At 41.3% G+C, this 13,766-nt stretch overlaps 1 long non-coding RNA gene across 2 annotated transcripts in view; it reads right to left on the reverse strand.

Moving 5' to 3' along the window:
- Positions 1 to 13,766, reverse strand: part of LOC125023285 — a 34,054-nt gene that overhangs the window by 2,335 nt on the left and 17,953 nt on the right. For both annotated transcript variants that reach the window (XR_007114569.1, XR_007114568.1), the window contains exon 2: positions 3,638 to 3,746. This is a non-coding gene — a long non-coding RNA (uncharacterized LOC125023285). The remainder of the gene's footprint in view (positions 1 to 3,637; positions 3,747 to 13,766) is intronic.

The raw sequence follows: 13,766 nt of genomic DNA on the forward strand, positions 1-13,766 counted from the left end.
CTGATGATCTCACAACACCCCAGGTTCACCTTTTTCTTTTAACTATTAACAAGCTGCCATGCAGTATTAACAATCTTATAATGCCATTTTAAATAATATAATCGGCACTTTTACGTCAGTCCTTTTTTTTCTGCGTTGTATCATTTCACTTGTTCGGAATGCAGCTTTGCCAACGTGAATTATTCATTGTCCAACTGATGCCTTTTTGTTCTGCTGAATAATGATCAGCGTAACGTGGTCCGTCGAATTATTCATGTGCAAGAAAACGCGCAAATACCTCGACAGACCCCGCTGAGTCTGGAAACCCCATCTCCAAGAGAAACGTGGGGAAGTTAGTCGCATAAAACGCTGCAGACAAAAACAACCCTAACAGATACAAAGTGGATCGTGTCATAATAACAAACACATAATGAAAGTGGGTTAAAAACACATACAACAGTAAGTACAGTGATTACATACTAAAACACACATCAACTTATACAAGCATGCCACTGCTGCGTGTAATCCCGCTCTGAGTCCTGGGCAGACTTCAGGAAATTGCAGGTTTATGCCAAACAGCGAAATTACAATTATATCCAGATGATATAGAGTTACAAGCTCAGATGTGATGATACGGAGTCATATGTCAACATAATACCGCAAAAAGGAAAAAATAAACTCCGGCGTGTTCCTCTGATGCCTGGTGCAGAGAGCTTTAATGTACTGTGACCGCAGTAATAAGGACAGATAATCGCAGCAATTTCTACCCGTCTTTCTGCCTATTAACCGCGACCTGACGCGAACCTGCAGCCAGGGGTGTCAGCTTGTTTTCTTACGAGCAGAATCGTCGAGAGTGCGCCCTACCAGCCTCTGACATGACCGGGCAGTTACAAAGCAGCTGCGTGGTTCCAGTGCATCATCGTGGTCTGTGGTTCCTCTGATGCCTGTGTTTTTTGTTTGTTTTTTTTGGGGTTTTTTTTGACAGCTCTCTTGATAGTTTTATTGCTTGCACACCAACCCCATGGGCCTAATTATCTATGCAATATGTGCTGCACTTACATCTACCCGTGGGAGTGCTGGTGCTTTGGTGTTTTCTTTCCTCACATATAGTTCGGAATATTGGAGCATCGCTGGACTTAGACTTAGATAGACTCTTGATCCACAAGGGAAATTGCTTGGTCACAGTAGCTCAGTTGCACGTAAAAAAAAAAAAAAAAAGACTTACGAACCCACTGGTTTGTAAAATATTATAGGCAAAATACACAAAATAAAATAAAATTGTATAGGCAAATAAAGTACAAGATGAAATAAAATAAAATACAAGATTTGTATATGAAATGACAAAAAAAAGAACCACAAGTAAATATACACTAAAGACGTGAAGGCATTTGCCGCAGTCAATCTTAATGAGGAAGCAGAACTAACACTTTTTACAAAAAGAAAAAAAAAAAGACACTTGAAAAGGCTGCCTCATACCTTTGAGGAACTGAACACACAAACCGATCCAGGTCAAAAACCCAGCCTGCTCTCTGAAATCCCACAGCATCTTCTGGGATTGTGTATTGCGCTGTATCGCTGCCAAGCTGTCCTCACCTGCCCTACCTTACTCACGGGTGGCTCCGAGCCAGCGCTGACAGACTGCTGGAAGGGAAACCTGCCACCATCTGGAACGTGACAGTCTGCCAGCAACCGCTACAGGCAGCGCATAGACAAATTGTTACATTTCCCCGCTATCTATCTATCTATCTATCTATCTATCTATCTATCTATCTATCTATCTATCTGCAAAGATGAGCAGAATTCTTCTGGGTTTATATACACAAAATACAAACGTGCTGCAGTTCCAATTCTGTTAATAAAGTAGGTAAAGTAAGTAAAACCATCACATTTTGTCCATTTTGGGTAAAATGAAAGTGTAAATAATTGAGTCTAAGCAAAAATGCAAATTTGATGTGGTAAAAATTGAAAGTAGAACTACATTAAATGTAAAGGAAAATAACCAAACAAAGTGATCTGTGTCTGCTGTTGCCATTCCAATGTGCAGATAAGGCGTTCATTAAAGGCGCTACCTGCCTGTGACTCAGCAGCTCAGCTACTTTTCACCTAAATTTGCATTTAACGATTATTTGTCTCTCACTTTGCCTTTATCTCACAGGTGATAGAGGAACGGGAACAGACGTCACCGGGACAAAATGTTCAGCTGTTGTTCCAGGACGAGCCAAGAGCTTCCTCCCGCCCTCATCATATAGCTTTTACAGCAATTTCATACCCAGTAGTTTAAACGTCTGTGGACCATCAACTAAATGCATCGCAGGGCCAGAAAAGCTTGAGAAAAACAAGTTAAAACGACATTCTATATGAGGATGATGGCAGCTCTGACTTCAGATCTTTAATATTTGTTGTCTCCCATGAGAACCAGACGACTTTTTCACCAACCAGGCCGTGTGAGTTTCTGTCTACTGTTGTTTATTCCTTTTATGCACTTGGACCTATGTGAAGTAGGAGTGAAACTGATGTTATCAAAGAGACTCACTTAGCTCTGAATGTCTTCATTGTTCTGTAATGGACAGCGTCCAACCGTGCATCTTGGGGCTTCGCCGCGCCGTCATGTCTTGAATGTGCGATGACTTACACAACTGGGACACAGGTCTTGTGAGGTCTTTACATTGACTGGCGGGAACCGTTATAAAACATGACAAGGTTTAGTGCACCTGGTTTTTATTCTTCTGCCCTCTGGTTAAAAGACGCCCTAACACACAATTATTCTTTTCATGACTTCGTCGTAAAAAGGCTGGTGCTTGTAACACTGAACACGCTCTCAAATAGGAAAAGCGACGTTTGGTCTTAAAGCGACGACACACAAGTCATTTTTTTGTTTTGTTTGATTGTAACGGCTCGCTGCCCCTCGTTCGCCCGCCACTGGACGCAAAGGAGAAATGACTTTTATTTTCACTAGTAGCTATAGGTTTTCCCAGGTGGTGGAAATGTTAGATGGCGGAAAAACAACTTTTCATAATGATAATTCCACATCCCAGGAAGCAAAAAAGGTGAGGGTGCACAGTGATAGGAAAAATAAAACCTGGGTTTAAAGCAGACCTTGAGTCCTACTAGATTAATACACCCACATGTTTCCCTGTAGCACTGATGTAAGTTGCTGTGGTTTCTTATCTTTGTTTCTTGCCAGGCGGATAACGGTCACGCTAATGCAGCCAGAATATGAGCCAGAAAACAAAGCAGGATTTGCAGTAACTTGCACATTTTGTAATTTTGCCCCTCACAGCACACGCTAATTAAACATACAGGGTCTAACTAATGTGTTTGTACTCAAACGTGCAAGAAAGAGGACATAACGCTTCTCACCAGCAGGTGGCAGTAGTCCGTGTTTGTTAATCAGATGGGGAAACTGGAAGATTAGCACACACAGCACACACTAACCTATTTAAAACGATATTAGTGTTCATACCGCATGATGTACTTTTTAATCTCATAGTTAAGCTTTTACGAGAGAAAAACCGCAACATGGGAGGTGTAGAACACACACCGTTTATCTTGCACCCATTGTCCTACAAACAACACGATTTCATCCGCAGCGAACAACAGGAAAATAGAAATAATATATGTGAGACACCCAGAACGTGTGCTGCGGCATTTTTCTCACCTCAGGAGCCTCCATTTAAATTCAGCCAGGCATTCGAGGTTTCTGGGTTGATGTCCTCGCCTTGATCCTACAGGGGGAGGTGTTACTCTGCAGGGACCGGGCCACGAGCCTGGGAAAGAGGGAGGATGGGAGACGGCTGAGAGGGCAGCTGAGGTGAGTGGCGGTGTGGCAGCCACAGCCTGAAGCCTCGCCACAGTCCCAGCAGGATAATCTAATCAGCTGTTGGCCCTGCATCTCTCTCTCTCACTTTCTGGGAAAGGAGAGGAGCTTATTTCTCAATTTTCCACTGATGTTTCCCATCTCATTATCTTCAGTCTGGTATGTAGAGGTTTGAAAATAGGTGATACAAGGCTGCTTATTTCCTGCAAGAGGACATGGTGTAGGGTGTTGCGGGCTGACTCTGTGTGGTCGCGGTTAAGAGTTATTTCGTCTTATTGCCCTTCATGCGACAGATTCTACCTGCTTCACAGGGTGTCGTTAAGACTGCTGTTTTACCATGAAATTTTCCTGTTGGTGGAATTAAATATGAATTTCCTGTCACTACAGGCTCTCTCTACAGGTTCACAGTGTGAACTGGTGCATGCTCTAGCTACGTTACATGTCAATATTATGTATACTGCGCAGCTGCCCGCCCCTTCTCCTGATAAAAAAAAAAAAAAAAAAGCCTCTTAGAAACAGAGGAAGTGCAATCAAGGAATTACAGTAACGTTGCATAATGTGAGTTAATTCTTTAACAACCTTCAACCGAACAGATTATGATACAGTTTATTCCACTGAGAAGATCATGTTGTTGAAGAAAGATTTGTACATAGAATTTATCAGATTAGAGCAGGGATCTTAAACGTTTTTCAGGTCAAGGACCCCAAACTGATGGAGAGGTTAAGTAAGGACCCCCTACCTACTATACGTGTTCTATATTAAACTCGGCCTAGTGCTATTTATAAATATACATTACTATTAGCATTTTGCATTCAATAATAAGCTATTCAAGTATTTATTTCTTTTATTTCAAACATGTGCAGCAGTTCATGGCCGTGCAACTGTCATAAACATAAACATAACTATATATGCTATTCATTGTTAGCTTCTCTTCTGCTAATATAGCAGCGTGCCTCTGGGATTTCACCTGGAGACTAAATAGGCTCTCGGCCAATTGCAGGAAACCTGAGATAGTCAGTGTGTAATATGCAGCCTTGTGATTGGCTCAGTAGTGGTGGGGGCGGGGCCTACTGTGTGCAGGAGGCTTAGATTGACAGGGGTAGTGTGGCACTCTGTGTGAAACGTTGTTGAGACAGCTCCTGTATCAGTGAATGAGTCAAGTGCTGACTGGAAGACAACGTCTTCCACCTCCATTTATCCCTTTACTAAAATATGTTTGATTCATGTTAATGTTTATTTAAAGAAATGTAAATTGCGGGGCAAAAACTGTGAGTAAAATTAAAAAAATAATAGCAAAATGTCTAATCAACCAAAGATTTTGCGACCCCCTGTAGTACCTCCGCGGACCCCCTGGGGGTTGCAGACCCCCTGTTGAAGACCTATAGATTAGATCATTTATTAGATTTATCTTCTTGTGTACTGATTTGTTAAGATGACTTGCCATTATATAAAGCTGCAGATAAGGGTTAACTGGTGACAATAGTGCAAGAAAATGTCTCACAGACTAAGACTTTCTTGTATGATGTTATCAAACGTAACAATTGAGGAATAGTGCCGCAGTAAAACACTGGCCTCATCAAGAGACTACGTGGATCCCAGGTCAAAGGTCATCAAATAGGAGTACCGACCAAGAAGGGACAACAGCTGTTTAAGCTGTCGCAGTGACTTTGCCTCTTGTCCTTAGGAAACTGCAACATCTTCAACTGTACATCTGGCAGTTAAAAAGCACGGTACAAAAACAGACCTTTTGCTACATTTCCATTACCTGGAATAAATCACTTCAGGTCGATGTTTCTCAAAGGAGCTCTGTTCTGCTAGACTGAACAAATGTGACTGTTGGATCCATCTGTATGTTTTTACAAATACAGTTGAAAAGGGGTTTGTTGCGCAATTATTTCCATTACCGAAGATTTTCTTAATAAACTATAATGCAGGAATCAATGATGATTTAGGTACGCTGGTGCATTGGTGGAGATGAGTACCCTCACTGCCAAGTAAGAAAGGTTTTGCCCTGCATTCAAATAATCTCTATAGATTTAAATAACATAAACCTACATATGTATCTGAACTCAGGAGAAGAAGCCAGTCGTTGGCATCGCTGCAGTGTATTTTTGCCAAGCTGTCCTCACCTGCCCTGCCTTACTCACGGAGGGCTCGGAGCCAACGCTGACTAATTGGCAATTGAAAAACATCACCTTACCTCTTAAGTATTTCTGTGCATCGTCAGGGGTCAAACTGTCATTTGTTTGACACAACGCTATCATCTGACATTTCACAGACAAAATAATCAGTCAAGAAAATATTTGGCAGATCATTGAGTGGCGTCGTTAGCTTGGACCTAGCCTTCACCAGAGGGATTTTTTGTCTTGATCCTGAAACGCCCTTTGCAAAGCTTAGGTCAGCGGGAGCTGTTACATCACTGTATTCACTGTTTATGTCATTGTATGAACGCAATCCTGTGACCTATTGACAAATAACTGATCACTGGCACAGCAAACCATGAGATGGGACTAATCGTGAAGGAACCTCTGTATGCATTCATTGCTTCACAGCCATTCATCCGATCTAGCCCGTTTCAAATTTGGCTGACATATCGCAAGGGAACCAAGAAATTGCAATTGCAGTTGTTTTGCTTTGACAGAAGTACGCCTTCATCCTCGGTGGGGGTTTTGTCTTCAGAGGACGTCTGCTGTTCAGCTACTGCTTTTACTACTGCTTTTGCTTGTACTTCCTGTACAAGTATGGTACTTTGTCTCTAGGCAGTTGCAACACACAGTACGTAATTGTGAATTACTGTGGCCCAGTCTGAACAGGCATGGTACGAAAAGTTACAACGCTATTTAAAGAAATAGGGCTCATTTGCTAGTGGTTCAAATTATGATGTTTTGCAAGACTGAGTGTAAATCCCAGAAGATGGTGCTTCAGAATTCAAATTACATTCACGTTTTGTTTTGTTTGTTGTTTACAAATGTCTTAATAATCAAAACTGTCAGTCAGTCATGTCTGGATCTGAGAATATGAATAATGAGTTTACAATTCCAACGACAGAATCATCACAGTAAGGATACTAGTTTGATAACAAGCTAATAAACCACATTGGCATTATGCATCACTTGTTATTGATGCTAATGTGAAACTACTCACATTAAAAACTATATGTTTTACATTTTCAGTGTTCCCACTATTTCATCACAATAGAAAACATTCAAATTGCTAATATATTAGCTCCTTTGAAGCTTTGTTACCCTATAGAAAAGTGCCTTGAATTAGATTCACGTAGTAAGTTTAAATTTAAAACGTGTCGGTGGAACTACTATCAGAAAACTGATAGTGGTAGGATCGATGTTTCCCCAGTTTAAGATTAGTAAAAAAATTGTAGTAAAAACTTCACTAGAGCAGTGAAGATATTTTTATTCAGGGGAATTATTTATTTAAAAGTCAGTTGCTGCCATTGACGTCAGGCTTCATTCCCATGCCCATACACCAGCTACGCAATGGTAGAAATGATATATGTTACAATTATTATATTATAGCCTCGCTGAAATGTTATGTTAGTGACTAATAATTGACCACCATGCACCCCTCCCACACATAAGCTGCTTTTCTGACATTTCCTCTCTTTCGCTGCATTTCTGCCTCCCGCTGCTTGCTCCATATGGTTTGAGTTTGTGCACATGTTCTGTGCTCAACCTTTCACATATCTCACACATCTCCTCCGTCGCATTCCACGCCTGAGATGAAACTGAATGTTAAAGGACGACATACTTGGGAGTGATTGGAAAAGAAGGCCCCGATCGTATGTGATCATATGGAAACTCGATAACTTTGTGAGGCATCTGTGACAAACATCAGACGGAATCTAATGTTAATGCATACAACTTTATGGTAATGAGAAGGCAAGATGCTCATACTGATATATTTGTAGAATTCTATACATGCACATCCTACATAGCGTGAAATACTAATAATTTATGTGTGGGTGTAAAGGTTGACCTGAAAGCTGTAGTAATTCAACCGCTTAGAAGAACTTCATTGACCCGTGGTTTCTCCTGAAGTATGAGGATGTGGGTTAATTTGTGTCTTTTATTGAGTGCGAAAGGCATGCCATTTGCTTTTATGAGCCAACTATCCTGAAGATTTGAGTCAGACTTGAAGCAACTCATGGTGGGATTCATTCACAACTGTCTTTTTAAGCCTTGTGTATAATTATGAAATGTTTATGAACCTCTTTGAAGAGGAAGCACTTTGAAAAGAAAATAAGAAACTTTTCAGTGCAGCACAGATACACACATTCGTTTCTGTAATTGCTGGAGCTTTGGAAATAATTTCCCATATCCATGATAACGGAGGACGTACTGTACATTGCCAGGGTTTACATATTGAAAATTTGCCATGGTGCAAACGGGAACATACAGAGAGCTATGAGGACCACTTACTGCAAGAATGACTGGCAGATTAGACTTGAAACCTGTTCAGAAAAAGAGACTGACAAGTAACAAACAAGCCTCTTGGGTGGTATATAGACCTTAGAAACTTGTGGCAAGATTCCCTCTATGCTATTATTTGCAGTCATTGACATTTAGTACGTTGCTGTCAAATTAATGAGAACGACTGGCAGTAAACTCCTAATAAAATTCGCCATGTCTTTAAACAGATGTCGAATATATGATGCTGCAAGCAAATGCCTGCATTCTTAAAACTATCCAGGTGCATTCACTTAATTTCAGAACCATCATCTGGTATTAATATCAATACCTTATGCAGTATAAAAATGGGATGCGGATGAAAACAAAATAAGTGACGGATTAATTATTGTACATACAGCTGCAGGTCATGTTTGTAAAGGGCTGCGACTCTGGTGCAGACGTGCATTTGTTTAACTGTGCTGTTTGTGACGGAGACTGTGTATAAAAGATGGATGTAGCAAGAGTGAGCGCCCACAGACCACAGACTGTACAAACATAAACAACGTGTCCCCACTTCCTTGCATTAGCCAAACTGATGCCACATTCCCGGGGATAAGAGTGACACCATCTTGCAACGGTGCAGTTTCGTTTAATTAATATTGCGGTCTGCTCTACCTCAACCTGTTACAATGAAATGTCACTTTACGGAGCGGTTGGCATGGCAACTGATGGTCGACATTATGTCATATCCTGTTTCTATATGTTCTCTTATGTTAACTACTATTAACTATTAAATTTGACGTATATTTAGTGTTTTAGTTCGGCACAAGTCCCAACACAGAGGAGGTGGAGCTTATGACCTATACTGCAGCTATCCGCCCCTTCAGAGCCATATATTAGAGAGAGTCTGGCCAACTAGGGAATGGACTGTCTGAGCTATCCTGCTATGCTGACAGCGATTGGCACGATGTTAGATACATCCAACCAATATTCACCTATAGAGAAGTGACAATAACAGAGAATAAAATTGGATTAAAGGTTAAAATATCCCCCGTGCATTTTCCTTGTCTTTTCCATCCAAAACAGTCTATTGACATCTGCTAACCACCGTTTACAGGCTAATGTGTTTGAGATGTTTTGCCTCCAGTTAAGCCCCGCCCCTCAAAAAAAGTCACATTGTTTACAAACCGTGAAGGGGTCTATAGTCTATACTGCGCTGATGTCCCCCTTAAGATTCCTGATGAATGGATTTCAGGCTTCAATGCAACCAGTACCTGAATACGCCTTACTCAAAATTAAAAAATAGAAAGTTTAAAAGATTGGTTTAAAAAAAGTTTAAAAAATACCCCTTTACAGTTAGGGTTAGAAAAATAGCCAGTTTTTGGTACCAGACTTGAAAGTATTTTTTTTTTCTGCAATGAAAATAGGCATTCTGACTTGGTTTCAGGACCAGTGTGTAGTGATCGTTTGAGGACCTGCTGCTGTCACCATCTTGATGTTTTCAAGCAATATTTAAATGGAGGGGAGAGGAGCAATGTGGTGACACTATGCATATCCATATCCATGTGAGTGACGTGTCAATTACAAAGTCTTACAGCATATTCTCAATCTTATTCAAAATACGAATGTGATGTTGTGCCAAAGGAAAATTGAAACTAGCAAGTGAAACCAAAAACTGATCTGTCGGGGTGACATACCATGTGCGAATTGGAGTGACTTCAGTTGTAACAAGGGGAGTAGACCTTGCTGGCCAATAATAAAAAAAGTAAATAAAATTAAATAAAAAAAAAAAAAAAAAAAAAATACTGGCCTAACTAACCTGACTAACCTTTTTTTTTTTTTTTTTTACAAGTATATGTGTATATTTTCACATTTTACATGTATATGTGTATATATCCTGGTACCATCAAATGCTTGTTGTAGCATTAAAAGAAACTAAGTGAAACTCTTCACCTTTTTCTTTTTAATGCAGATGAGTTGATGATTAATTGTTGCATGCTCAACTAAATCCCAATGACTCTGACTAGCTAGTGTTGCTTTTGTGCAACGCTCTCACCTGCATCAAGGAGGACTACCGCGCCACTCCGATGTCTAAAATAATCACCGAAAGTGGAACACAGCAAGGAGAAGCAGTCAAGAAGCGGCAGCTGTGATGTGTCTATTCGGGGAACGAATGTGAGGGAATTGGAGCTTTTTCCGAGAGTTGACACGTGTTGATCCGGGAAAAGAGGACAGTTTATCCTGATGTCTGTGTGCGCCAATCCCTGGTGATAGTGTGCGCGCTTACACGGAAAAACAATGGGTGTGGGTATTTTGACACACATCATCTGTCAAATATGTGTGTCCGTTTTAGTGCTCTTGATGTGACACGCTTGTTACGTCTGACGTATGCTTGAACATTTATAATAGTGTTTGCTGTTTATAACATCTCTTCAGTTAGAGATGTGACTGTGACTCAGTGATCAGCACTGTGACAGCAGGAAGATTCTGGGTTTGATTTGTTGGCTGGATAATGCATTTCTGTGCTCGTCCTCTTTCCCTCTGGGTAGTCTGGCTTAATTCCACTGCAAATCTATGCGGGTCAACTGAAAACCTCCCACATAAATGTGACTGTATGTAGCATCCTAATCTCAAGTTACTTAAAGGTGTGAGGAAGCCAGTAACCTCACTGATGGTTTAGTGTTTTCGCGTGATTTCTTTGTTGACATTTCTATTTGATTTTAAGGTCAGATGGAGTTTTCAGTTAAACCGCTGCTAATATACAACGATTGAGTCAAAAATGTTTTCATCTTGATAGCAGCCAGTGACACCTAAATGCCAGTATACACACCATAATAGGGCTCAACCCCTCACTTAAATGAGCTTCATACTATTAGTTCTAGTTTGTTAGTCTGTGGTTATTGTAATAATTTGCCTGCTAACCCATTTAAATGTTTAATTACTGATATTTGATAATGAAGATATGGTACATTCAGAAATGAGGGGAAAAAAGTGTTCATACACCTTCATACATGAAAGTATTCATTATCCCAAATATTTCAAGACTGTCCGTAATGCTGGAAGATGGTGCTTCAGAATTCAAATTAAGTTCACAGCGGCAAAGCTGCCTCTCTGTGCAATGGAGCCATCAGCAGAACAGCAGGGGTATTGAACAGACATTCACTCTAATTATAAATCAACCTCCTGCTTAGCCTGCTCAGATTGCTCACACTGCTCTCTCTCTCTTAGTTGTTCTTTTTTCCTCTCTCTCTCTCTCTCCCTCTCTCTCTCTCTCTCTCTCTCTCCGCCCACAGCTACCCGCAGCCAAATACTTTAGTTCATCCAAGGTAAATCTGCACTGGATAAACAATCGCCACAACAGGGGAGCCAATTCTGACCAGGATACTAAAAACTTACTTTGTGAGCAAACAAATATTCAATCTGAACATGGACCCATTAAAAATGTGTAAAGCTTGATACGTGCACATCGTAAGACCTTCATCTCAGGCCATGGATCACGTGAAGAGACCAAACATCTTGGAAGTAGCCCACTCGGACCTTCTCCTACCACACTACAAAGAGCGACTTACAAAACTAGTCCTCCTTGAATACTTAGAGTGCATACTTAATGCCAGGGGATGTAAGGTCTTTGGACACCTCAGAGTCTGCTTATTAGACTCAAGTCTGTCTCCCATCAGTCACAATTGCACTTAGGTTAATTCAATTTAGTGTATTCCTGAGAAGAGCATTTCAAGATCCACTTTCTGTTATATTCAAAATACAATTGTGATTTTGACCTTTATCTGGCACTGGTTACAAACCCAATGTATTATGACCCTCTCTCGCTTTATGTGTCTCAAACAAATTTAACCGCAATTCACTCAGCAGTTGCCGAGATATTTCAGTCTGTATAACATGGGCCATGGAGTAATTACTGTTGGTCTGCTCTTTGGTATGAACCAATGGACCCGAGTCATTGAACAAATGCAGTTTAGAGGGACAGAGTGCAACTTAGGTTTATTTTCCGGTTCTACAGTTAATCGAAGTTCCCTAAGCACCTCATGTGCAGACTGGTGGTAGACATATTTGCTAGCTGTGGGTGGGCAGCATGACTAACACTCAAAAACAAGGCAGCACGTCCATGCCTTCAGCAATAAATGATTTTTTTTCTGTGCTGTTTGCTGACAAGACGGAAGAATGATGAGGTCCGATTAGATCCGGCTCTATTCAAATGTATCTGTGATCAGTGATACAGCGCCCTGAGTTCTTTAACATAAAAAAAACTAAAACTCCATTCAAAGGTTACACATCAGTATTAGACAATGTATTAATCCTTGCTAACTAATGGTGTATTACAAAAAGGAAATGTAGCTTTTACCTCACTCAGCAGAGGTTAAAGGACACAGCTTTGGGGGGAACCTGTGCTGATGGTACGGGAGTCTAAGATGTGATTTCCCAGCCACACTTGCTGCCTCCCATCAGAGAGGAAGTCTATGGTCCACCTGCAGGTGAAGTCAGGCACAGTCAGCTGGGAGAGTTTGTCCTGTGGCAGTGACGGAACGACTGCGTTCAAGGTCAAGCTGAAATCCACAAACAGGATCCTGGCACATGTTCTGGGGGAATCCAGGGGTCGGAGGATGAGGTGGAGGGAGAGGCTGACGGCGTCATCCACAGATCTGTTTGACCTGTTGACGAACTGCAGAGGATCCAGTAGTGGATCTGTTAAATCTTTCAGGTGTGACAGCACAAGGCACTCAAAAGACTTCATTACAACCGATGTCAGAGCAACAGGGCGGTGTGAGGAAGCCTTGGCCATTGTTGTTTTCAGGAAGGTAGAGGGCACTGGTGTGAGGGCTGTGAGGATTTACTCACACCAGTGCACGCAAATGGCATGAGCTGCAAAGTATCTGTGGCTGTAGCTTGCTGAGTGGACGCATGACTTTGCGATCAACGGCTGGTGTATCTGCAGGGCCTAAATGAACAACTTCTGGCTGCGGCAACACTGGTGGGCAAGTAATTTCCCTAGGATCTGGTGACAACTCCACCAAATTTGCTCCTGCTTTCCTGGATTAGATCCAAGAGGATGGGAAATACCCTGTATTGACCCCAACAATACAGGGTATGGCAACTCCGGAGGTACATCTACTTTCATGAGGTAAGGCTTGTTGTGTACTTCTGCATAGGCTTCAGCTGTGGGCATATTTGAACTATGGCCATGCACACAAACAACTGGAACTAAACAAAGTTGGCCTGAAGAAAGGGAGTGTGTACAACCTGTGTCTAATAATGCAGAAAGGGGCCTGTCATTTACCAGAACAGTAGTGAATCAACTGGCTGTAGGCGTGGTATAAGTTCAGGTCGTGAAACAGAGGTTCAAGGTTTGTAGTGTTTTTAAATGGGCAAAAGGGATGGATGTGACCTGCCTCACTACAGTTGTGACACACTATCTGAGATTTGTGACCTAACTGAAATTTGGTATGCGGACTCTACAACTACAGTTTTCCTAAAGCTGGTCGACCATGTGTACTGTATGATTACTTGAACCATCCCTCTTTTCCAGCCCTACAAACTTATCATTCCCTTGT

The sequence above is a fragment of the Mugil cephalus genome, chromosome 17 (assembly GCF_022458985.1).
Source record: "Mugil cephalus isolate CIBA_MC_2020 chromosome 17, CIBA_Mcephalus_1.1, whole genome shotgun sequence".
NCBI classification, from domain to species: Eukaryota; Metazoa; Chordata; class Actinopteri; order Mugiliformes; family Mugilidae; genus Mugil; species Mugil cephalus.